The 27,553-nt window shown below is 34.6% G+C and overlaps 1 long non-coding RNA gene across 1 annotated transcript in view; it reads left to right on the forward strand.

The window, feature by feature from the left end:
* Positions 1–2,259: 2,259 nt before the first annotated feature.
* The window catches only part of LOC140639746 (uncharacterized), a 107,499-nt gene continuing 82,205 nt past the window's right edge, over positions 2,260–27,553 (forward strand). Inside the window, exon 1 of the long non-coding RNA XR_012036358.1 lies at positions 2,260–2,415. This is a non-coding gene — a long non-coding RNA (uncharacterized lncRNA). The remainder of the gene's footprint in view (positions 2,416–27,553) is intronic.

Genomic DNA, 27,553 nt, shown 5'->3' on the forward strand with positions numbered 1-27,553 from the left:
AAAAAAAACCTTCAATTGAGATAAGCTTTTACTTATCATGATGATACATATTAAATAATTGACATTCATTTTGGGGTAAAGATATGGGCAAAAGGTTGTAATAATTTCATATTGGTTGAGGTATAATTCATTATTATTTTTGGAGGACAATTTGGCAATAATTTTAACCTGAAAATGTTCACAAGTTTTTACCAGCAATTCTACTTCAAGGAATGGATCTTACAGAAATTCTCTCATTACTGCCATCCAAAATTGGTACATTACAATAAATATATATTGCCGCATATTTTATAACAGCTAAAATTATAAGTAAATTAAATTAATCAGAAGGAGGCTAGTTAAACAAATTGTGGTAAAACTACTAAGAGCATACAATGCAACTATTAAAAATAATAAGGTGGCTTGAAATGTTTGAACATGTAAAAAAAACAGGCCAGTAATAATTTAAATGAAAAAAAAAAGGTGCAGGAATATTTAGAGTGTGTGCTCACTTTTGAAGATATTGCAGGTATCTAAAATTTAAAAAAAAGTAGATGAATCTAGATAGATAGATAAATATGTACCAAAATATCAAAAGTTTTTACTTCTGGAGAGTAGGGTTGCAATAGGAGTACTTCTGTTTTTATAGTTTTTCTATTTCTGTATTACTTAAATTTTTATAGCCCACGCAGGTTAGTTTCATAAGAAAATATGAAAGGGATGAATTGAAAAGAAAGAGGTGAATGGCTTGTTGCCATCTGGGAGTGCCACAGGGCTCTGTCTTATGCCTTTATACTGTTACCAATTAGTTGAGTAAAGTCATATATGAGAAGCTTATCATTTTTTCGAATGGAAAAAAAATTGGGAAGGATAATTAAGGTAGCTGATTGAGTCAGGTTTCAACTTCCATTGAGCTGGAATATTGAATTAAAACTAACAATTTAACAAGGATAAATATTATTTACTCCTTTTAGACATAAATAATTGATAAATTATTTCAAGATATGGGGATACCTGGCCTGTACTTCACATGGAAAAAGATTTAGTTTCCATGGGCTCTATATGAACTGAAGATGTGATACCCTTTCAATTTTAGATTATCTAGGTTTCAGGAGTTGTTGTGGTGCTCTATTTTGGAACATCTGGATTATTTTGTTCTGTTAAATGTACTATACTTTTTAGAGAAACGTTGCAAGTGATGTACAGCCAGAGGATAGAGATTAAGATGGTGAAGGATGTATAAACCCTGCCATAAATTGAAAGTTCTTCAACTTAGAGAGAGGAAATTAAGGGGAGACAGCATAGTTGTATTCAAATATTTGGAGGTTGTCCTGTGACAGTATTTTCCTTTGCTGATTTGGAGAGTAAGTAAGGTACCAATTAGAGAACCAACAATGTGAATTTGCCTTTTATAATAAAAAAAAACTTACAGTTCTTGAACATTGAGTAAAAGCTAGATAATGTACACAGACACAATACAATGTATTCTTTACTTGGGCAGGGTGTTGACTTAGGTATTTTCTAATATTAAAAAACAAAACAACTACTCCAGTTCAAGATTCTAGGGTAATAATCATAGACTATTTTCATATATAAGCAGAGTAGATAGTTACACGTGTAAGGATTTTAAACCCATACATTTTATAGCAACCTATGACTGAGTATCAGAAAATTTTAATAAGACTTCTACCAAATGACTGGTTTAAAATGATTTTTTCCTGAACTTTTCAAAATAAAGAATAAAATACAATCGAAATAAAGTTGAAACATGTTTTAATTTATATACATATCTGATAGAAGGAACTATGTTGAAGAATAAACTCTGCATAGATGGAGACTCTCTTTTGTATCCCTTGTATACAGAATAGTTCCTGGGACATAGTGGTGCTTGACTTTTTTTTTTTTTTGGTAAAGATTTTATTTATTTATTTCAGAGAGAAAAAGAGGGAGAAGGCATGAGCAGGGGGAGGGGCAGAAGCAGACTCCTTGCTGAATGAGGAGCTTGAGACTGGGCTTGATCCTTGGGGCTGGATCCTGGACCTTGAGATCATGACCTGGATTGAAGGCAGACACTTACCTGACTGAACCATCCAGGCACCTCTATTTTTATCAAGATGTAATTAACATACAGTGTTAGTTTTAGGTGTATAATATAGTCATCAAACAATTGTATACATCACTCAGTGCTCATCATGGTTAGTGTATTTCTTTCTAAGAAATAAGATTTTAAGATTTTAAAATCTTAAAGATTTTTTTTTAAGATTTTATTTTTTATCCATGAGAGACACTGAGAGAGAGGGAGAGAGAGAGAGAGAGGCAGAGACACAGGCAGAGGGAGAAGCAGGCTCCATGCAGGGAGCCCGACGTGGGACTCGATTCCGGGTCTCCAGGTTCAAGCCCTGGGCCACCCGCCAAACCGCTGAGCCACCCTGTCTGGTTAGTATATTTCTTATCTCCTTTATCTGTTTCACCCATCTGCCTACCCACCTCCTCTTTGGCAACCACCAGTTTGTTTTCTGTATGTAATAACAATGTAACAGGATAGATGGTAGCTGCACTTGTGGTGAATGTAGCATAATGTATAAACTTGCCAAATCACTAAATTGTAAATGGGAAACTAACATTGTGTGTCAACTATATTCAATGTAAAAAATGTTAAAAATGTTTTTTGTCTCTTTTTTCTTTGTTCATTTGGTTTGTTTCTTAAATTTTACATACAAGTGAGATCATATGGTATTTGTTTTTTTCTGTCTTTAATGGATGGGGAGGCAAGTGGTTTAAATTCTTAATCCCTTGAACTTGAACACTTCTAACATTCAGGGTTCTTTCTCTCAATAGTTCAGTTTCCTGACCATGTTTATGTATTGGATATTTTGTGGGATCCTTTCCCCTTTTAATCCTCATGGTCTTCATTTCAATTATTATTTTCATTGCTCTAGGACTCCTCCATTTCCAACAGAATATAAACAGTCTCAGGTCTTTCCACTTTAGGAAAAAACACATCTGTCTCATTTTCCTTCCTGGAACACCTTTTTAAATATCACCCCAATTCAAGAAGTTTAGCTTTTATGGAAAAGGAACAGCAATATAGCCTTTATTCTTCAGTACTTCTTCATTGCTTATTCAGTCCTCTACTCATGTCAGCCTGGAATTCATTTTCATACACCCTTGAAATTCTCACTATGGATCCAAATGGCATCCAGGTTGTTAATTTGGTAGACCCTTCTCAGTGCTTTTATAGACTTTGAAAGTGTGGTTCAATTACATCTACCATACAACTGCTTTTTTTCTATTCCCAAGAATTGTTTTTATCCAATTATATCAATAGCTTCAAACTTGCTTTCTTGCTACTAGTCTTGTGATCTCCAATCTATCCTACAGACTCTTGCCAGAGTCATCTCTGAAAACATGTTTGATCATTGCAGTATTCATTAAAAACATCTGATATTTTAAGGATCAAATTTAAGCTCATCTGGCCAATAAAATTAGTCTTTTCAGTATCTCGCCCTTTCCTCATTTCCCATCTCATCTTCTTTTATACCACTTTATACACATGTGCTTAAATGTGCCAGGCTGTCAATTCTGCACATTTGTATATCCTGTTCACTCTGTCTAGAGCGTCCCTCTGCTCTTTCTATATCTGGTTAACTTCTGTATATTGCTGTGGACTCAGGTCAACTTTCTTCTCTTTTGAGAAGTCTTTATCCCTCCCTATAATCCATGTAGGAAGTGCTTTTCTGGGCTTCTGATGTATTTTGTGTATACTTCCATTACAGCATTAATTTCTGTATGTTCATTTATTAGCTTAAGTCTTTCTTTTAGAGGACAAGAATCATGCTTTTCGGTTTCTGTGTCTCCAGTCAGTCCTTGGGACTTGTTCGTATAGAGCAGGCATGACACATAAAGGGATACAACAAAATTATTTAAATGAATGAATTAAAGGATGAGCTTATTGTCCTCTAGCATGAAATTATGACTGGTTTTATATTCATTATTATGTTTTCAGAGGATGATCATAGTAAGAATTGATTTGTCAGTGTTCTAGCTTAGATAAACTTTTATCCTCAACTCCAACCTATTTTGTATATATACTACTTCTCAGTGAAACTGCCCCCCAATTTACCATGCTCTACTACTTAATAACCTACAGAAATTCTGTTAAATGACTTTCAGCTTTTGAGTTACTGTATGCACAATTGTTTAATCAAACCTCTCTCATATTATGCCCCAGTATGAGTCTCTGGGCAGAGATGGAATTTGTTTGGGTATATGGTATATCATTTAGGATCAAATTCAGTAACATTTAACTAAAACTCAAATTAATAGTGTCCTAAAATTTTTAAGATGAGAGAAATGTGTTTTTTTCTCTCATGTCTAAGAATCTCATTAATGTGCTACTAAAGATAAATATGGTGGTTCTACAAAGTGATCAGGAACCCTGACTTTTTTCAATTCATGGTTTTTTTTATCTCTAGGCATGGCTCTACATGGTTACTAGATCTATAGCTATCACCAGTATCTTTTGGACTGCAGAATGGAGTTACTGCAGAGTAACTGCAGTTACTCTCTCTTTAAAATCCTTTTTTTTTTTTCATTTCTAAAATGTGACTAACAATGCTCATCTGATAGAAATTCTCCTGAAATTAGAAGTATGCACTTGAAGCTCTAGTTTAGCAACAGTCACATAGCAGAGTCTCAATTAATAGTAGTTCCTATTGTTATTGTTATTATAGATGAGATTATTGAGATTTAGAGATATTGTAGCTACTCCAAAACCCCACAGTTAGTAATAGTGAAGCCAGTAATCTAGATCTATCTGACTCTGAGATCTCTGTTCAAACAAATATAGTGAAATATGACAGAGACTAAAACCAAGATCTTCTATTTTCTGGTTCAATCCTCTGTGCCCTGAATGATGATATTCTTTTAGTCTAAGTTTTTAGGATCATTGAAGATATTATTGAAACAGAAAGTCCTAGTTTCTTGGGTTTGATTTATCCAAATACTTGCCTTGCTTTCCACTTATTTTTGTGGAGACTTGGCTGAAATCAACAGCATTAATCGAGTGTGTAATTCTGGAACCATCTAAGAAAGCTAAAATCATTTAAAATTAGTTGGGGTTTAGTAACTAGGTTGAACTTTGCCTTTGTCAAGCAGTTTCCAGCTGACTCACTGCAGCTGCAACAATTGACATCATTTTGTGCCTTTCATGCAAAGACTAATTTGGCAGGCAGCACTCCCAGTGGAGTGGGTTTCAGGGCCTCAATGAATCTCAGGGTTGGAATGGACTTGAAAGGTCATGAAATCCAAACCTTAACGTAATGATTGAATTGGATTACATCAACCCCACCAAGTGGTTTTCTAATCTACACTTGGACAAGTTCAGTGACAAAAAATAGTGAAGATTTTCACATGGGCTGAATTGTGTAACCCATTCTATATTTGAATAGCTCTGACTTCCTATATTGAAATGAAACCTGTGCTCTTTAACCTTCTAGCTACTAGTACTAGTTCTTCCCCACTCCTCTATGTACTATCCCTAGTATAATATAGTCCCTTTTGGAAGTTTTCAGCCTTTCAAATGTTTGAGGACCATGACCTTGCCTCATTCTTAGAATTTTCTCACTGCTAATAATTACTGATTCCTTTAACTTTTTCTTATTTAACATGGCTTTAATTTCTTTCACAATGCTGAGTTCACTGCTAAATTAGTTTTGATTTGGCTAGATACTTTAGTGTTTCCTTCTAATCCCAGAATGAATGAAATCCTGCAGCTGTAAATTGGAGGAATTGCCTAATGAAACTATCTTGGTATAAACTAAGAAGGGAGTCGCTTGAAAATTATGGAGACTGTTGAGAGGTTAGAAAGTGATCAAATTGTTGAGGCTTTGGTGGCCCTCCTACAGCTAAACCAATGTGACATATTAATTTTGTACTATGAAAAGCTCAAAGGCATGACAAAGTCATAGAGCTCTTTTAGCACAAAGTAGAGTAAGTTGGGTTATTTATTGTGATAGTTTAGACTCTATATGCTTTATTTTATTTGTATAGGTCCCTTATTTTCGTGCTGAGTGATCTCATTAAGGATAAGCAAGATGGATACATACAAAGATGGATGGGCAGCTTCTTAGGGAGATTGTCCTTCAGGGAGTGCCTGGATGACTCAGTTGGTTTCTAACTGTTGGTTTTGGCTTAAGGATCTCAGGGTCCTGAAATTGAGTTCTGGGTCTTTGGGCTACCAGCTTAGCGGAGAGTCTGTCTCCCTCCCTCCCCCACCGCCTGTCACTCCCCCTGCACGAGTACTCTGTCCCTTTCAAATAAGTAAATAAAATCTTAAAACAAAACAAAACAAAACAAGGTTATCTTTCAGTACATATAGATTTAAAGGGGACCCCTCAAAATCTTTATTTCTGAAACTGGCAAAGTTCCAAGTTCCGAATAGAATTAAAACAGCAGTTTCACGTCATTAAACAACATACATACATCTTTAGAAACTTCAGAAATCTGGCTCAACTCCTGAAGAAAGAACACTTAATTAAATTAGGACTTGGTAATGTTTTGTGTCTTTGACTATACTATGTGTTATTTGATTAAAAAAAAAATCACCATTTCTGCTTTTGAAATTGATGAAAATGATCTCTTTTTATTGTATAACAAATATGTAGTGAGGATAAAATGATGTATTTTCTCCATACCAACTGGTATTTGTGGAATGATTTTCATATTTTATTTAATGTTATGAGAACTGAAGATTCAGTGGGGAAAAAGTTAGATAAAGGCTATATATCCTTATATAGCTTATTTTTTATAATAAGACTTCACATCAGTTTTATGGGCCTTGCAATACAAAGTACTTTAAAATAGTTTTTGAATCCCTAAATTTTTTCTTTTGTATTGATTTGTCATTTCTTTCTGATACTCATTTTAAAAATATCCCTAGTTTTAAACTAGAGTTTCCTCCAAATTTTTAAAAAATCATGTAAAGCTTTTTTTTCTACATGGAGAAAAGTGATTCATGTTAAACTTTTATTTATATCCTAGAGAGATTATTTTGCTTTGTTTGGTAGTCATATTCAGTGCTTAACTGACACTAATTAGTAAAAATAGCACATCTTCCTCATATTCCATTCAGAAGATATGCTAACATGCTTAGAATATATCATAATTCAAAGAGCTGTAGGGCAGCACTGATTATGAAAGTCTTATGGATCTGGAGGCCTAATATTGCCAAAGTTGACCCAATTTTTTTTACTTAATATATTGGAATGATTCTTACTGAAAAAGAAGCCCAAGTAAGTGATTTCCTTTTGTTCTTTTTTTCATAGATATCCTAGTAAATACAACAAAAAATCTGCAACTTATGGATATATATTTTCTTTGTAAAAAACAGAATTTTGTGTTTGAAAATGAAACTTCATTTTCATTGAATCACATTTTTATATGTTTGAAACTTTGAAAGTTTTAAAAGCTTTTTACATAGCAATATATGACATCATTCAGTTTATCTAAGTTCTAAATATCATATACCTGATAGAGATGTTCTAAAGTGGATATTGGAATTGCGTTAAAGTATGTCTTAATTCTTATGTATCTTCTTTGACATGAGTAAAAAGAGCATTGATGTTGATTTCAATTTGTATTTGGCAGGATCATATTTTAATATATTAACTATTTTGTTTCCCCCAGGAATTTTTGCTGCCCCAAACCACTATCCCTTGTCCTCCTTATGGGATATACATTGCTTCAAGGAGATACATTACAGATTTTGAGCATCTGAAGCCTCAGTAGATATAAGGCCATGCTACTTTTGGCTAACAAAAACTTAATCCTGAAGAAGTTTTGGACATACAATTTATTTCATAAACAATAAACATGAAAAAAACGACAATATCAATTCAGAGAAAATTCTGTCCCTGCCTCCCTCCCAGACCAAATAAAATTTCCACTGCCTTTTAGAGAGCAGAGTGGGAGTAGATGAAGGAAGGGACACTTAGGGATGTATGTATGTTTGTTTGAAAAGGTGGCCTTGGGATCCCTGGGAGATGCAGCGGTTTGGCGCATGCCTTTGGCCCAGGGTGCGATCCTGGAGACCCGGGATCAAATCCCACATCGGCTCCCGGTGCATGGAGCCTGCTTCTCCCTCTGTGTCTCTGCCTCTCTCTCTCTCTCTCTCTCTCTCTGTGACTATCATAAATAAATAAATAAATAAATAAATAAATAAATAAATAATTATTTGAAAAGGTGGACTTTGCCTTGATTCTCTTCTGTGCACTAGCCAAATTATCAAAACGGATCTGGTCTCAGGCTTTTTCCTTAGCATGCATGGTGTGACAATATCTTTATTCATGATTGGTGTGTCTAAGGAGGTCTGTCAATGTGAGGCACCCTTAGAATTTCAAATGTTTTCTGTGTGTTCAAGAAAGATATAGACATTACTAAGAGAAAGCATAATCCAAGAAGTCTTGTGTTCAGGAATGTGGGATATACATAAATGGCTTGGACCAGAAAATGAATGAGGACAAGGTGAATCAGGAGTGGGGACCTGTCAGCAACTTGCATGGATTGAAGATTTAAATTTAATCTAGGATGGGATAATAGCTACCAGTAGCTAACATTTATTGTTAACTTGGCAGATGCCAAGTAACCCACAAATTCTTCATGAAAATGCTATTAGATAGACTACAATTTATTATTATTTCTATTTTATTTAAAATAAAAGTAAAGTACAGAGAGATTAAGCCACTTAGCTGCACTCTTAACCACACATCTACTACTTATTCATGTTGGTATGCAGATGACAATGATCTAGGATTAGATGGTTTCCCCGCAGACCCTCAGACTGACTCCAGAGAGCATAGACTCAAGCTAGTGTATGGTATTGAGGCCCTAAAATGACACTGGCGGGTATTATGCTGAGTGAAGTAAGTCAATCGGAGAAGGACAAACATTATATGGTCTCATTCATTTGGGGAATATAAAAAATAGTAAAAGGGAATAAAGGGGAAAGGAGAAAAAATGAGTGGGAAATATCAGAAAGGGAGACAGAACATGAGAGACTCCTAACTCTGGGAAACGAATAAGGGGTGGAAGAAAGGGAGGTGGGCGTGGGGTGGGAGTGACTGGGTGACGGGCACTGAGGGGGGCACTTGATGGGATGAGCACTGGGAGTTATTCTATATGTTGGCAAATTGAACTCCAATAAAAAAATAAATAAAATTGTTTTAAAAAATAAATAAAATGACAGAAAACCATGAAATAACTGGAAAACTCCAGATAGACTGGGTAACTCTGGGTAACCCCACGTGGAATATGTCTAGATAGAAAATGTTAGGTTATAGAAAATTTAAGGTAGGTTTCTTGTGGCCAGAGTTTTATCTCTATTTTATATTATTACAAAAAATGGGGCAGAAACATTAGCAAAGGGTACTAAAATTATGACCCAGTATAAGTTCACAAACTCCAGCATCCTTTTCAGGATCTCTTGGAAGAGAACATCTTTCAGTGTACTTTTTAGAGAATTCTCCCCATAATAAAGTGAAAATTTTACCGTAGTTTTCTATATAGAAAGGCACTCACAGAAGTGTCTTGATATATATATGTATTTTTGCAGTGGCTTCAGAACAATCTCTTTAATCATACCTTCATATATTCTTGAATTTTGCATACTACCTCTTATGTGAACCAAAGATTAAATGTCATTGAAATTAAAATCACATTATATATAAGATTATCATTTGGTTATAATTATCAATCCAGTTTTTCTAGGTTGGATATAGGCTTGTTCTATTTATAAACTTTAGTCATTTAATTTATTTTAGATTTCATTAGAAATCATTGCTACTTAGGAGATTGGAGGTTGAGGGTCTAGTCTTTGAAAGTATAAGAATCAGATGACTTTTGGGTTTTGCTAAGTTTTAAGAACCTTAAAGATGTGGGTATATTTTGACATGATAGAATGTGCTTTTTTATTTCCACGTGAGAATACATGTGTTCTATTTTAGAAGGAAACATGAGATATAACTATATACCTGTATGAATAATTGGGTTTAAAAAAAGGGATATACATATTACAAGAGCAAATAAACTTTTAATATACAGAAGATAAAATGATTTATATCTTTTTACTTAAGAAAGGCCAAAAAAATGAATCCCCTATAAATCAGTAATGCTTTACTGTTTTAAAAATAAAACAATTAAAAAATTAAAAAAAATAAAGCCTCATTTTCAGCAGTTAGTAAAACAAAGACTTTGAGAATACAATTGCTATGTCTTCTAAATTAAAGGGATGTTTATTAAAAGAACTATTTTGATGCATTAAATTTATTATCCAGATTTTTTGACTTTCTGGATTATGAATCAATTTCACGTTAAGTAAAAATACAGTCAATCCCAGAATATTTAGATTGTTGGAGGGAACATAGCCCAAATCAATCATTCAAGCATTTCTACAACACAAGTGTCCATTGTATGGCAATCTAAGCAAGAGCATAAACTGGAATGATAAGTAGTGATCAGAAATTTGTCAGCAAATCAGTTTTTTTTTTTTTTTAAGTTAATGCTTAGTGAGGTATAAAGCTTGTGTTTCAGTTTGCTCCTGGGAATAAATTAATATGTTGAACTGTGTCTTTCAGACTTCTTAATCATATTCAGCACTTTTCTTTTAATTTACCGTATTACTTGTGTGTTGTAGGAATCATTGCCTCTTTCCAAAGCTCTTCTGGAGTGGTTTGTGCGCTGAAGATTCTACTTCATTAAGTCAGAAAGCCACAGGGCAGTCTTATTATTACAAGATCCAAATTGCAACCACACTTTGACAATTTGGTAACTCTTTGCTATAGCATCAGTAACACTCTTGAAATATTTTTAGAGAAACATTTGATCTTTCACAAATGTGAATTATAGGGTTCTTCTGATGTCACCTTAGAAATGTTTTACCTCTTGGTAATTTTGCAGTGTAAGCAAACATTACAAAAGATGTTTTTTCTGATAAAATAGTCTGTGTTAGAATTCCACATGTCATGTTAGATCCTTTTCATGTCTATTTGAATAAAAATAGGGCATATTAAGTGTAACTATCTCATTTTAAGACTGATCGTGTACATTCTTGAGAAGGTCAACACTATTTTTGCTCTGGTTCAAGATAATATTATCTATACCTTTGCAGAGAACAAACGCACACGGGAGGTTATTTATATGGACTTCCCCCCACTCTAATTACAGAAAATTTGAGAAAATGAACAGGAATGTAGAATCTTTCTTGAAAAGTAACACAAGACTGCAGACCTCAATTCGTCATAGAAAACAATGGCATTTTGCCAGTAGGATTATTTCTAGTAAAACAAACAAGTGAAGATACCCAGATGTTGGGATTGGACATATTTTATTAGTAAATTTGTAACATCTGTGGACTATGAGAGTTCCCCTGATATGGCATAATTTACCATTTAAAGTATTTTCTTTTCTTTGTTAGGGCATTTCTTTTTTTTTTTTTTTTAAGATTTTATATATTTATTAATGAGAGACACAGAGAGAGAGGCAGAGACACAGACAGAGGAGAAGCAGACTCCATGCAGGGAGCCGGATGTGGGACTCGATCCCAGGACCCCAGGATCACGCCCTGGGCTGAAGGCAGGTCCTAAACCTCTGAGCCACCCAGGGATCCCCTGTTAGGAGATTTCTATTGGATTTTGCCAGTTCACTTTATTAAGATCATCTGGACTTTTCTGCCCAGGTTCACTCAAATAACAAAAATAAATGTATAGAAGATTTTTTATTTCCTATAAAAGAATTGTGCAAAGAATATGTTGGCAGGTAGCATGCTATGAGGTACTGTGACTCTGTCTCCTGATAACTCTGATATTGTAGGTGTGAGGGTGTCAATGACAGAGAAGGTATGTGTGTGTGTGTGTATACACAGGTATTTGTGTGATGAGCTTCTTCCTCTCCCTAAGCATCATGATTCTGAAAAGAAGTGGATTCTGAAATTTCTATAACACTATCTTTCCATTTCTATATTTATCAATCTTAATCTTGGTCTAGGCCAACAGAAAATACCCTTCCTGATGAATTTCTCTCTATTGCTGGAAAAGAATGGGAAAACTATTACCTATTGCATTATACAAAGACACTCATACAATTGCTATGTAATTTCCTTTACTAACAATCAACACTTAATTGCGAAAATGATACAATGAGATGCTTCTCTATAGAAAAAAATGTAAATTTGGGGGAAATATGTCAAAATAAAAATCTCTGGCAAGGTTGTCTTTAGGTAAATTTCATAATCTATTGTAATTTTCTTTGGAAGCAAGGAAATATTCGGCCCTATTTATAAAAGGGTCCCTTTTCATTTGTTTATATAATATTTTATAGTACTTGTTATGTCCTGATTAATTTTATGAATTTTGGGGAAAATACAGAGACAAATAACATACTATACAAGAGTCACTATCCTATGATGGAGGAATATGGAGGCAGGACTGTTTCTCTGTGACAAGAGTTCTGATCACTAAAGTGATACTGCAGTTAGGAGTTGGAGAATGCAATATGTACATTAGGTGGAGAATATTATTTCATATAGATGGACAATTTCATTTTTAAAAAAAGCACCAAATATGAATATGCTTGGTGTATTTAGGGAATGACACAGTTAAGAGGAATGTTTCAGAGAAAATGTCAATTGGGGCTATATGTTTGTTTGTTTTTTGTCCTGGGGTCATCTATTCTATTAGTGGAGAGAGGTTTTTTAGTAAAAAAATATTCTGGTGATTTCTGAATTTCTCTATTTCTGGCTCCTACTTTTAAATTAATGATACTATTAACTCATTTAGGGGAAAGCACATCTATTAATTAGTAGTCTTAAGGACTAAGGATATTTTATAAGGATAAAATACTAGAGACAGAGTGACTTAAAAGATCAGTTAAAAACAGAACATTTTGATAACTTCCATTTATTTGGACTCAATAGGTAGAAACTTATTATGAGATTCAATATGAATAGTGCAAATGGGGCATGAAGGCTTCAGTGTATATGTAGAATTGGAGATGCTTTCACTTTCCATTTGATGAAATTGAATTTCTCAAAATGGACTCTATATCTTTTTAGTTCAAAGATTTTCAGCAAGTAGGAGGAAGATATCCTGTAATTTATGAAGATCGTCTTTTTATTATTTTTTATTAGCTCTCAGCTTTAGAAACTGCTTATTTATTTTTTCAGCCATCTTGCTGCTGGTGATCCTTATAAGGCAAGCTGCCTTTCATTTTCCTCTTCCTTAGCACAGCTGGTGCTTACACTACTCTGAACACCCATTGAGTCATTTCCTGCTGATAAATGTCTATATGTAGTCACGATTGTCACCTATGTATGTGATACAAAACTGTCCTCTCTTTTTAAACCAAGATAGCATTTGTACCAGCCTCTAATCTTATGTACCACTTTCTCCCCTTTCAGAACCAAGCTGGCAATTCTCATCTTGAATAGCTTTAAAATTGCTCATAGCAATCAATGACAACTGAGGCATCACTAAAGAATTTCTTTTATCTCCAAGCTCCAATTTAGATCTGTCATTAAGCTTGAGTAAGCTTGAACTGTCAGAACATTTTCCCTCATCACATGCTCTAAGCACAAAAAGTCAACTTCAAAATCAAATTTGTTCTATCTCTTACTATACTTTGTAATGGTTTCATGTGAACAATAAACTTCACTGAAATAGTACTGTCAATCTTTAGTAACTCAGATAACTGTGGCTTTAGAAAAGTAGTGACATGCTGCCAAAACTTAAGTATGACGTATGGTAAATCATTGCCTCACATTCAGTTGCTTTTTGTTGTGCTCTAAGGGAGGAGCATTGTGATAATGGGGGAAAGAGCACTTGGCAATGAGTAAGGAGACGTGGGATCTGTTTCCTCCTTTTGCATTAAAGATTGTGTAATATTTGGTAAGTCACTTTTCCTTCTCTAGGCCTTAGTTTCCAGGTCTGTAATGTAAGGTGGTTTTATTAAATGAGTTCTAAGGACCCGTTTCTAATATTTAGCATCTTAATATATTTAACTTCCTGTCCTGTCCTAGGACAGGTATTCTAGGTATCCTTCTTCTTGAAATGGATTAGAAACAGTTACCATTAAGAGCTGTAAGTCATAAATTAATTAGGAAGTCCATAATCCAAGCTTAATGCAAAAATGCTTTGGCTTCATCCCCTCGACCAAAATGGGTCTTTGTGTTTGGGTTCTGTTGCTGAACAGATGCTGTCTTTGAAAGATCACAGTCTCTATCTTGGAGATCTTTTCCACTGACAGATTCTTCAGCCTCAACCACATATTTAAATGTACTTTGATCTTTCTTTGTTTTGCAAATTTCATTTTGAGACAATCTGTGTGAACGTTGGAGGTGCCAGACTGAGACTAAAGACCACAAAAATCTGAGGTACACATGCATAACTATTCTTCAGCTCAAAAAAGTTTATAGAGTCCTTGTTCAAAATTAGAGTGATTGTTTTTTAATAATTTTAAAACCTTCAAATTGACTTGTTGCATTTCTTAATCCTTAAAGGAAAGAAACTCGTTTCTTAATCCTTAAAGGAAAGAAGCTTGTTCATTCATTCATTCATTCATTCACTCATTCATTCATATTATTAAAAGTATAACTGACATACATACAATATTTTAGGTGTACAACATAGTGATTCAACAATTTTATATTTTTCAGTGCTCACCAGAAGTGTAGTTACCATACAAAGTTATTATAATATAATTGGTTATATTCTCTATATTACACTTTTTATCTCCATGACTTGTTTATTTTATGACTGTAAGTTTGTACCTTTTTAAACCCAAGTCGACTGTTTCTTAATAATTTTTTTATAACTACTATAGTTTTCAAAGTAAGTTTTTTTCACTCATCTATCTTCCTGTAAAGATGTGACCTTAATGGAAATATAATCCAGGTCATTATTCCATGATGCCCTAGAATGAAGAAAGAATTTGATGATCTTTTTAACTCTCAAAAAGCAAGGTCTTAATAAAAAAGTATGCAAGCAGATATTCACTAGATCAAGGTTACCATTTTGTGATTTCTAAAACTCTTTTTAGTGCCAGATCTTGATCATGATAGTTCAATAATTTAGCCCAGAATACTTGGAGCTTTCTTATCACCCATGTTTCATTGTTGTCATTCTGATATTTCTTAGCCTGACTAATTGATTGAAGTTAGATTCTGATATAAATCTTCTTTGCAATTTTGAGCACATTTCCTTGCTCCTAATCAAAACATGTGTAGTTCTTCAGGAATTCATTTGTTAATGGCCAACCAGTCTTTTAGGCTATTCTATCTTAGTTGTTTAGGAAATGGCTAGTGGCAGTTTAGGAAAAGTCATCTCTGATAATTACAGCATTTTAACAAGCAGTGCCTTAACCAGATGGATTGAGAATCTGAGGTACTGTAGCAGAGAGACTTAGGCAGATTTGTGGTAAGTTTTAGCTTTTCATGATCTTTTGCAATCTTTTGACACAGCTTGCTGTCTTAAAATTATATTTCTTTTGTAAATAAGCACCATACATTTCTCTTAGATGCACACTAACCTACAGCATGATTTTTAGACCTGGGAGGCAGGATTAACTTGCAAAATTATTTGGTAGCAAATGGAAAGTATCAAACAGTTTTTTCCATCCCTAAGTTATGAACAGCTTTCAGATTAAGCACAGGACATAGGTAGATATTGCAGTATAGATCGTTTGCATTTATATGTCATTACTTTATTTTTGTAAGTGAATTTTACATTTCACAAAAAAGCATCTAATATTTAGTACATTTCTTAATATGTAGTGTGAAATTATGATAACTTAATATTTAATTCTCATTTTGTGTTAATTTTTCTACATACTGCATGATATCACAAAAGAAATTAAAATGTATATTTGCTTTATCTTATATGCCAAGTAATTTACTTCAATGCAAGATGACTTCAGTTGTTGGATGCACCATTATTATATGTCACTAATAAAAACAGAGAACAATTTTGTCCAGGTGTGAAATGTCACTGAATATAAGTTTCATACACGTGTAGAAATATTAAAACAAAAATGTGTGCATCTTGCAGTTAAGGAATTGTGGTAATATTAGAATATATATAATTAGAATATAACTATTCTAAACAGTTATTAAACTTTTGTCTAAAAATATTCAAAATATATTTAAACATATGATCTCATTTGTTTTCACAAAATCATTATAGTAATCCTTGAGATAAAACTTGTTTCCTTTTACATACTGGGAAAATTAAGTAAACTTGTGAAATAGAAAGAGAAAAAAATCCTTCAGTCTGCTGTGAACTTGAAACATTTCTTACGTTTTCTTTTTAAGATTTTATTTATTTGTTCATGAGTGATTCAGAGAGAGGCGGAGGCCTAGGCAGAGGGGAGCCTGATGCGGAACTCAATTCCAGGACCCTGGGCTCACACCCGGAGCCGAAGGCAGATGCTCAACCACTGAGCCACCCAGGCAGCCCATTTCTTATGTTTTCTTAATTGCCATTGGTGAAGTACTAGAAATATTTGAAATTGAGTTCTGTACTGGAAACATTTCCAAATTTAGCTTGGGTTATACTGAAGCAGACATATTTATATATATATTATATACAAGTGAGAATTTAGTTTATTTGAATTTATATCTTTTACGGTGGTAAAAATACACATTAATCAATATTCTTTCCTTAGCCTTTCACTATAGTATATATTTACTTCGAGAAATTCTTTGTAATAACACTAGTGTTGTTAAGTATTTGTATTGGTTTGCAGTGGATCATTCTGCTGTCCTAGTTGATGTACATAGTCATACATAGCTCCCAAACTGGAGACACGAATTCAGTGACACAGAACAAAACATTATTTATCTACATGAGAATTTCTGAAATGTGTATTATTATAAAAGTTAATTCCTCTTCTGAATAAATGATATTTGATTTTCCTATTAGCATAGTAGTTTGAACAGCTGCACAAAACTCAAATAAAAATTACAAAGTTTCAGATCCAAATTTTGCTTTCAGATTAACAGGTGCAAAAGATCCCAGGACATACAGTTTTGTCAGAAGGAAGCATTTTGTTTGGGATACATATCTATTAGATTTGCTGTCACTGATATGCATATCAGTGCATCAGTAATAGGAAACACTTTTACAGGTGTAAGTTTTCACATCTGTTAGACTAAATGATTGAGAGGGAAAAAAGCTAGCCCTTATGACTGGGCAATATAAATACTTTTAACAAAGAAGTTACTGGACAAGTTAGCCTATGAGATAGCTGATTCAGGTGCTATCATTTTTATGTGTATGATTGTGTTTTAAAGAAAAGTTGATTGTTGACGAGACTAAAGCTTCAGTGAATGTTGTCTTTTCTGTGTAGAAAAGGGAGATAGAATCATTTGGAGAGTATAAAGGATTTGGTTCTAAAGATGAGGATTCCTTCTTGAATTTGACTATTGATTTTTGGTTCTGTAAAAACAGTTATAGTAGTGTATGTGTAATTTGCTTCAAAGGATCACCGTTTAGAGTATGTAATAAGACAGCAGAAGTATAAAAGTGATATCTTTATTATGTATAATACAGTAAAATACATTTTGTTTTATTTTATTTACTTTTTCTTTGAGAGAGAGAGAATGATGAGGGGAGAAGCAGAGAGAGAGGGAGAGAAAGAATTTAAATATGTTCCACACCCAGTGTGGAGTTGATGCTTAGCCTCATGACCCTGAGATCATGACTGGAACTGCAATCAAGAGTCCAATGCTTAACCAACTGAGCAACCTACGTGCCCAAAATACATTTAAATATAATTTATAAAATGTGTTAAATAGATTGCTTTAAGACTTAACTTAATCCTATGCTTATCTATAAATGTTATAGATTTAGGTAACACAAAATGTTTACCTTTTGTGATTAAGGTCTGTTTAAAAGTTATGAATTCCACAAAATTTTGATTTTTTTTAAATTTTTTTTTAAATTTATTTATGATAGTCACAGAGAGAGAGAGAGAGAGAGGCAGAGACACAGGCAGAGGGAGTAGCAGGCTCCATGCACCGGGAGCCCGACGTGGGATTCGATCCCGGGTCTCCAGGATCGCGCCCTGGGCCAAAGGCAGGCGCCAAACCGCTGCGCCACCCAGGGATCCCCAAAATTTTGATTTTATTCTGGATGCCTTTTTGTGCCTTGCCTCTTAAATGTGAGCAAAGTTGGCCAAGAAAAACATAAAATAATCTCCTGAATAAGTTAATTTTTCCTTCTTACACTGACCAACAATTTATTAAGCATTTGGGGTAATCCGTTTTCTTCCTGTGTCTCCTCAAATTGTTTTTCTCTGCTTGGCACTCTTCTTAAGTAATTCATTCTCTCATTCTTTCATTCTCTCTTCTTTTCAACAAAATTCATCTTTTCAGCAAATATTTATCTATGAGGCAACGTGTCAGCCATAGGATACAAAGATGAACAAGGCAGATATAGATCTTGATGTCATAGACTTTCTGTTTTGTGGAAGTGAGACAACTAAATAATTTAACTCCAGAGTATGTAAGAGATGCCATAAAAGGGAATTGTGCTATGCTGTGCGAGCACATAACATGAGAGATACCTAACTAAGGTTAAAGAATTTGGGAAAGCTTTATTTCTTGTTCACATCTCCATTATTTGATCCTTAACAAGTTTCTATTTATTTTTTTTAATTTTTATTTATTTATGATAGTCACAGAGAGAGAGAGATAGAGAGAAAGAGAGAGAGGCAGAGACACAGGCAGAGGGAGAAGCAGGCTCCATGCACCGGGAGCCTGATGTGGGATTCGATCCCGGGTCTCCAGGATCGCGCCCTGGGCCAAAGGCAGGCGCCAAACCGCTGTGCCACCCAGGGATCCCCACAAGTTTCTATGTAATTAGACATTCTGATTGTATTGGTTTCCTATGGCTGCTATAGTAAGTTATTCCTAATTTACTGACTTAAAACAACAGAACTTTATTTTCTTGTAGTTCTGGAAGCCAGAAGTTAAAAATGGGTCCAAAAAACTGGGCCAAAACTAAGGTGTCAGCAAAGTCATACTCCCTAGAGAAGCTTTATGGGAGAATCTGCTTTCTTGCCTTTTCTAGCTTCTAGAGCTGCATCCCTTGTATTCCTTGGCCCATGGCTCTTCTTCCGTCTTCAAGGCCAGAAGCATGGCCACATTACCTTTCCTCTTTTGTTAGCAAATTTCCTCTGCCTTCTTCATATAAAGATGCTAGTGATTACACTTAAGATCTGTCTGGATAGGGACACCTTGATGGCTCAGTGGTTAAGTATTTGCCTTAGGCTCAGGTCATGATCCCAGGGTCCTATGATCAAGTCCCACATCAGGCTTCCTGAATGGAGTCTGCTTCTCCCTCTGCCTCTTTCTCTGTGTGTATGTCTCATGAATAAATAAATAAAATCTTAAAAAAAAAAAGATCTATCTGGATAATGCAGTATAATCTCCCTAATTTAAGATTCTTATCATCTCTGTGAAGTTCCTTTTGCTATATAAAATATAAACATATATAACAACATTCACAGATTTCAGGGATTAAGACCTAGATATTCTGGGGGGCTCATATTTAGCCTACTGCACTGGTCCATCAAAAATTAGTATTTATAAGTAATTGAATGTGTAATCTAAGAGAGTTCTTGTAAATTCTGTGATCAGATATTTTATGACTTATTTTTGGAGAAGACTGTTCTTTATGAAGTACTAAATCTTTATGCTTTTAGTAAAGTAATGAAATTATATTTCATAGTATTGTAAGGCGTTTTGTATGTAATTCAAGAAAGTTGGCCTACTTTTGTTTAACTACTGGAGGTATAGTGAAAGTATATAGACAGGATTTGAACCTCTGAATGTCCTACTTGTCTGATAAAAACAGTTGCAGCCCTCCTTGTCCATCCTAATCTGAGTCCCATGTGATTGAAAAGAAAAGTAATTAATTACTCAAAGCCAAATGCTTTGAAATGCTTATGTGTCCCTCTCTAGAGAACAAAGCTGTACTTCATATGAACCACTAGGACTACTGTGTCCCAAACAACGGGCCGGCTTAAGCAGCCTGCATCTTAGTTCCTCTCCTCTGTGTTCTTCCTTTAGGGTTGTGAGTGTGGAAAACAATGCCTCTTCTAATAGGAAAAAGATCCTTTCAGGCACCTGGAATTCTAAGGAGAGTATTTCAAGAGAAAAGTCATTCAAGAGGACCAACAGTATGTTTACCTGGGTCCAGCTATCTTTAAAATTTTTTTATTCTTTCCAACAGAAGCTTTACCTTTTAGTACAAAAGCCTACACATGCTGATTCCATTGGCCATAGTTCTGTTTTTTTCCCCCTAATCCTAGGGAAGAAATGGAATGAGATGCTAGAGAGAGAAAGTTTTTAGGACTTTTAAATAATGTAGTATGTACTCAAAACTTGTGATAGCCTGGGAGTAAAGTAGAATATAAAGAAATGAAAGTCCAGATCACATGAAGGAACTCAAAGTTTTTGAGTAGCAGCTGATAGCATGGAAAATTAGAGTGGAGATAATGCCAAAGATAAGTGAGCTGATAATTATTGAGTACCCATTGTCTTCCAGAAAATCTGCTGGATTTTTTTCCTTCAATGGTTCTATTTGGGTAGTGAATTCTCTTTACTGTAGAAAGAACTGAGTCTGAGAAACGTTAACTGATTTTCTGAGGTAATTCACTTAGTGAATGGCAATGCTTGTATTTAAAGTCTAGTTTCTCTGAATCCAAAATCCATTGTCCTTTTGATACCCCACCTTTTCAGGGTGCCTGACTTTATTTTATCACAAAACTACATGGAAGAGACTGGGAAAATAACTTAAAATGTCAAATCTTTCTCCTATAAAGGATTTTGCCACAGCTGTGGAAATATGCCCTGAGGGTGTATGAACCAGATCCATGGAAAATACATCTTGACTCTGCTCTTTTCCTTCCCTGCTGAATCCCTACTAGGAAATGAATGTCTGTTTCTTTTCTGTAGATATTGATATTTTTCAGTGTTGATATTCACAGTGTTGTTTTTTTCCCCCATAGGATTGTCTCATGTAAGTGATGTTTCCTTTAAATTGGGGGTAAAATTTAATAGGGTTATTTCTGAAAGAGTTTTCTCTTCTAGCTAACACAAACTGAGTAGGTATAAGTTAAATTAGTTTGGCTGCTCCCAAAATGCGATCAGCTATTAATAGGTGGTCTGCAGATTTTCTTTTTTTAACCGAAAGATTGATTCTCTCGTTCCCTTCCTGAAAATTAGAAAAGCTCTTCTGATTTCATTTGCATGTTGAGATTTTCTATTATGACTTGTATTCAATTTAACACACTAAAATACGAAGCAAATCTGTTCATTTAATCTGCTGATGCCTGAGCCAGTATCTCTGCAGCAGGAGATATCGTTCCTTCTTGTGTGCATGTGCTCAAGAGCAATTGTTTGACTATAGCTCTTATTAATATAAATCAACATCTACAAAGAAAGCCTCCTCTATTCCTGCGATTCATATTTATATAAATAGAAAAGTAATGGATTTCGAAAAGAATCCAATAGGTTTGAGCTTCTAGAATTATCCCAAGAGTATAGACAGGATTGAAATATTTCAAGGTGTTTTGGAGTAGAGTGGTGATAAAGTATTTCCATGTTTGCCGAGTGCCTCTGAGCTGGCGGATTCATACTAATAAAGGCAGAAGCCAGGAATAGTTATAATACGCTTAATTAACTCTAAGCTTATTTAATGCTATGGTCCAGATGAACTCTAGATAGGGAGACATAATACATATAGCTCATTAAAAAATAATTTGGACTTCTCTAATCTATATTTGCATAAAGTTCAGGTCCTTGTCCTGAAGGTATTAATTATTTTCTAATATTATTGTTGAAAAATGAATTCTCATGAAAAAATGGTAATTAGAGAAATGCTAGCCATAATTCAATTTCACAAAACATACTCATGCCACTTATACCATGAGATACCTTTGTCTTGAGGAAGCACCCTTTTAAAAGAAGATTTTAATAGTAATAATAATAATAATAACAATAACATTTGTACAAATGAGATCCTGACCGAGAGCCATTAAAAAAACAATAAACAAAATTAACCTATTTGTCTCTGTTTATATAAATTGGAAAGGTACTTGCTAGAGCCTTTGTGTTTCCATAGGGAATAGGTTATTTTTGCTTTGATCATATTTTAGATCTCATTTTCTTAAGGATAGTACATGTTATTTTGAGAAAATGTATGCAGAGAATTAAAAGAATCTGATTAACTCTTATATTTGATGAAATCTCACATGACATGCTTCTGGAATTTTATGGTGAATTGCTAACAGTGAACAATTCTAGAAATCAACATTCTAGCAAAGAAGCTATAATAGCATCCTAAATAAGAAACAGCAACTTGAGCTGAATGCACTATGGGAACTTTTTCTTCTAATTTTATGCATGGTATATGTTTCTTAAAATGTTTTCTCTATTCCATATGTATGTATTAGGGCTAATGTAATGTATGTAAAGGCACAGGTCAACAGCCCTATCCAGTATCCTTAATATTTATAAACAAAGTAAGAAAAGCTGGAGAAGTGGACAGGAAAGAGATTACAAAGGAGTAGGAGTGAGGAAACCAGCCTTCAACGTTCACTCCCCTGTTCTTGCACTGTGCTGTGTGCCTAGCCCATTTTTACCTCATTGCATTGGAGGATTGTATTTTGACCCTATTGCCATTTGCTGATTGTAAATAGCAGACTAACCCAAGTGTGGCTTGTACTCTATCCTGTTCCAGATATTTATTTACTTTTGTATTGTTGGAACCTTTCTGGATTATACTGCTTAATTTATTTCTTATTTTTAGATTATACAGAAAAAAGAGAAAACCTTAAAGGCAAAAAATATTATGTTTTTTGTATTTCCTTTAACTAATTCTTGTGGGACCTACAGCTCCTCTTGAAGTTTCCCCAATTACTTTAGGATCACTGGCATAACTTTTTAAATTTAATTAAATTAAATTTTTTTTTTTTTTTTTTTTTTTTTTTTTGAGAAAGAGAGAGAAGCAGGGGGGAGAGAGAGAGAGAGAGAGAGAGCAAGCAGGCTCTACACTCAGCCTGGAACCCAAGGTAGGGCTCTTATCTCACAACCCTGAGATCATGCCCTGAGCCAAAATCAAGGGTCAGACTCTTAATGGACTGAGCCACCCAGATGCCCCATCGGGCATAACTTTTTTCCTTTTCCTTCCTGATTTTGTTCTTGCTTCATATTTCAAGGTAATATACACTGTTACAATAGTGCTGCTAAAATAGTGCCGACATAGTCTTTCCAAGGAACTTTAATGCTACTGATATTGTGATGGTCTCTTGATGATAATCATGCAAACTAAGTTATGTTGATGCTCTGCTGAACTGAAGCTGCTCTACTGTGGCAAAACTAAAGTCACTGTTGATGCTGAGGAAGCTCCATTCAGCTTTATGTTTAGGGCAGTGAAGTTCTTTCTCTCACTTCTGTAGTGTGCTTGGATATGTGTGTTCCAGGGTGTAACTGCCTCATGCTCTTAATATCTTTGGAAATTTTGGTGAAAATAGCTTTCATTTCCTCCTGAAGCCAGTTTCCCTAGAAAACAGATCAGAGACTAAGACTGGGCTGAAGAATAAAGTACCTGTTCATAACTTTCTCTTCTTTCTAACTTGAGACATCATTCTCAAATTGAGCTGGCATGCCTCATTTTTTTAGGAAAAAGGATTTTATAATGGAGAAGACAGTGAAACAGATCCCTGGTTGGCTCAACTAACTAGTTCTCTGGGCAATTTTTTTTTTTTTTTTTTTTAAGATTCCATTTATTTATTCATGAGAGACACAGAAAGAGGCAGAGACACAGGCAGAGGGAGAAGCAGGCTCCATGCAGGGAGCCTGATGTGGGACTTGATCCCGGGCCCCCAGGATCATGCCCTGGGCCGAAGGCAGATACTCAACCACAGAACCACCCAGGCATCCTTTTTTTTCTTTTTTCTTTTTTAAAGATTGGGCAGTTTTAATAACATCTTATTTCTCTCCTAATATGTAGTTCATGTGCCATAAAGCTGATGTACCATACCAGTTCTTATAGTTTTAAGCCAGTTCCATTTAACTAATGTTATTATTATCAGGAAATGAGGCTAGGTCTTGTAGAAAATGGGGTATTTGAATATGTTTCTGTAAAATTTCTTTTGTGCATGTTGTTCAGAGATAGTTCACTTTAGCTCAGGACATTTCTGCCATTTTTAGGTTAGGTGTATGATCCGTACCCAACTTCCAGGGAGTGTATAGTGTATAGACTAAACTTTGAGAGTTTAGTCATCTGAGAATTAATACTGCAGCAAGGTGCAGGAAGATGTCCAAATGCTAAGAAAGAGGTACAGAGAAAATATCTGAGGTCAAGGCTGTGTGTCTTAAAGTCATGAAGATAGGAAGCAAAGTCAGAAGAACCATTCTGACTAATATGAGGCTTCTGAGACAAGCAGGGAGGTTGTTGTCTGTAAAGCTCAGATAAGCAACTAATCAATATGGCAAAGGGTAGCTTATTAATAGTAACAGATAGGATTTTTGCTGGACAGTGACACATATGAGACTGTCAATAGTGATGAATATAAGCCAATGCATGTTGAGAACAGAGGGAAGCTTCAGACAAAGTCTCCCTGGCAACAATCGAAGGGAGGTCCTTTATCTAGAGTATTGAAGGCAGTTTTTGTTTGTTTGTTCCTTTTTCCCCCTGCACACAAACTTGTGTGATGAAAGTTGTTAAATGGACCTTTTAAAAATAAATTTTATGCATCTTTTGGGGAAGGGTGAATCAGTCTCAGGTTAAGGATATGCATGTATCCACACCAGAAATCACATTTAGTCATGTAACAATGAAAGCATTTTTTTTTTCTTTTTTACAATGAGAGTATATTTACCAAATGGGGCTCTTAAAAGCTGAAGTACCCAAAATGGAAGTTGCCTCTTCTGTCAAGGGAAAACATGAGGCAGACAATAATCTTACTGTTGATAAAAAAAAATTTAAATCCTCTTTTTATGGGTAGCATCCTCTCATCTATATTTAACCCAAAAGGAGAAATAAACCTTTTACCTTTTGTGTAGTGCATGTTGTTACTAGAAATATCTCAAAGCTTGCTTGGAAAATAAAATATGTAAGAACATCCATTGTGCGCCAAGTATTGTGCTAAACAACACTCTAGGGATAGAGAAGATATGGAAGATATTTTATAAAGTGTATCTGTGCTTACCTTCTAATTTTGGAGACTGGGAGATTGTATCATCCAAAGATGGTCACAACCATATTTCCCATTCTATGTGTTCTTCTGTAATGTGATTTTACCACTCTCTCATCAGTCGTGGAGTATTTTTCTCTACTACCTGTATCTGAGCAGGCACCATATCTACTTTGCCTAATAGTTTCCAGTAGAAGAGACAGTGCATGGTTGGGGGTCAATGAATATCTGCTCAATTCTGTAGAAGGGTGATTCTGGGAGAAGTGAAAAAGTCACTTCTTTGAATATTTTTAATTCTGTAATGCAAGGTTTTGAAGTCAGGATATATCAGTTGGTTGAAGTCTGAGAGTTAAAGAAAAACAAATACTGGTTAGCAAATATGTTAGAGAGACCATCTTAATGTCATTTGAATTTTTGTGTGATCATTGATTTATGTATGTGGCTTAACATATTTATTTAATCTTAATGAACAAAGAGGACACTTTAGCATATCTAAGACAGAGATGATATTATTTTAATGTCACATTTCTCTGGTAGGCTAAGTACTACTTGGGGATATTGACCCATGATGGAGAAAAATCTGAGTTAATAGTATTAACAGTTAAGATAAGGAAGTGGAACAGATGAAAATGATTTTGAGGATTTAGAGCAATGATCCTGGTTATATTCCAGAGAAAAATAGACTTGTAAATTCTTTTCATTACAAACACATGTATCTACTTTCCCACTGCATTATAAAGATACTTCTGGATGGTAAGAAACAAACGTGTTTGGATCTCCACTCCTGATAGGAGTTCATTGTATGTTAACAGAAAAAGAAAGGAAGCCCAAGAAACTGCTTCAGCAACCAAATATCCAGGCCTTCAGAAGTTCTTTGAGTGTGCCTAGAACTTTTAATTGCCCCATTAGAGGCAAAGGTCCATTGCCCCCATTTTTAGTCACTTATCTGGTTTTATTTGTGTCCACATATTGCTTTTCTGTTTTTACCTCCTGGCTTTTGCTTACTCATGGCTCTTGCTTGTTTGTTTGTTTATTTATTTATTTATTTATTTGAATCTCTTAAATTCCTTTACTCTCTACTCCTTCTCTAACTGGGATGGATAGTCACTACCAATTTTAGTAAGACCTTATAAATTCAGAATACTTAAGCTGGACAGCTTCTGGCAGCTTCATTCAGCAGGAGACAATGGGTATGGATGAAATTCAGGCTCATGGTCAGTTCTCCAGAACTCCACTATGTAGTTCATTGTTAATTATTCTCAGGTGGTATATTCTGATTTTAAAATATGGTAAAACTGAGTACTGATGTGGAAAGTTGGGGTTCAGTGCCACTAGCCAAGAATTCTTGAGATGTTTAAGGTGCAAAAAAGTAGTTTTTTAAAGCACAGGGACAGGACCTGTGGGCAGAAAGGGCTGTCCTGGGATTGTGAGGAACAAGTGATTATGCACTATGGAGTTAAGTGAGGTGAAGATAAGGAAAGTTTCCAAAAGGATTTTCTTATTCTAAAGAATCTCACAGAATCCTGGAGGCCTCGCTATTGCCAGGCTAAGATTGTTTTTCCCTCTAGCAAAGTGTTAACATTAAGATAGTTGGAAGTGCCTGGAGGAAAGTTATACTCTGCCTGCTTCAAGTATTTGTCAATGGACTGTAGGTTATAAGGAAATTTAATTTATTCTGCATTACTTTTTTGCCTTTTCCCCCCATATCATATACTATCTGTTTCTAATGATGTGCTATGCCTGTTATGATAAAGATAACACAGAAAGTGGAAACATAAAGGGTGGAGTGAGAAAGGTAGGAAAGTTGGAAGGAAAAAGACTCTTCAAAGAGGCAAAATTCTGAAGTTACCATGTCACTATTTTCTGCTTTGCTTATGAGTCTGGCCATTCTTACACAGAGGCCCTGAGTGGTATCTGAATTGATACCATTTAAATGAATATGTACATTTTGTGGAGTCAGTAAATATTTACTATGGTGTACTGTATTTATTAAATTTTAAATCTCTCATCTTCTTTTGTGTGCGTTTCTTCATTGTTAACAACATTATTGAGAGATCAAAGGGGTTATCTCTGAGGGTAGAATAAAATTTCTAATGATTGATTATTAGTACTTTTCAAGGCAAAAATATTCTTATTTTAGCACTTGGCCCCTCTATTGTAAATTGTGCATTTGAAAGAATCAGGCCACAGCAAGGGAGAGTTGACTTTCTTTCTTTCTTTCTTTCTTTCTTTCTTTCTTTCTTTCTTTCTTTCTTTCTTTCTTTCCTTCTTTCTTTCTCTCTTTCTTTCTTTTCTTTTCTTTTCTTTTCTTTTCTTTTCTTTT

This window comes from Canis lupus, chromosome 9 (genome assembly GCF_048164855.1).
Source record: "Canis lupus baileyi chromosome 9, mCanLup2.hap1, whole genome shotgun sequence".
Taxonomy (NCBI): Eukaryota; Metazoa; Chordata; class Mammalia; order Carnivora; family Canidae; genus Canis; species Canis lupus.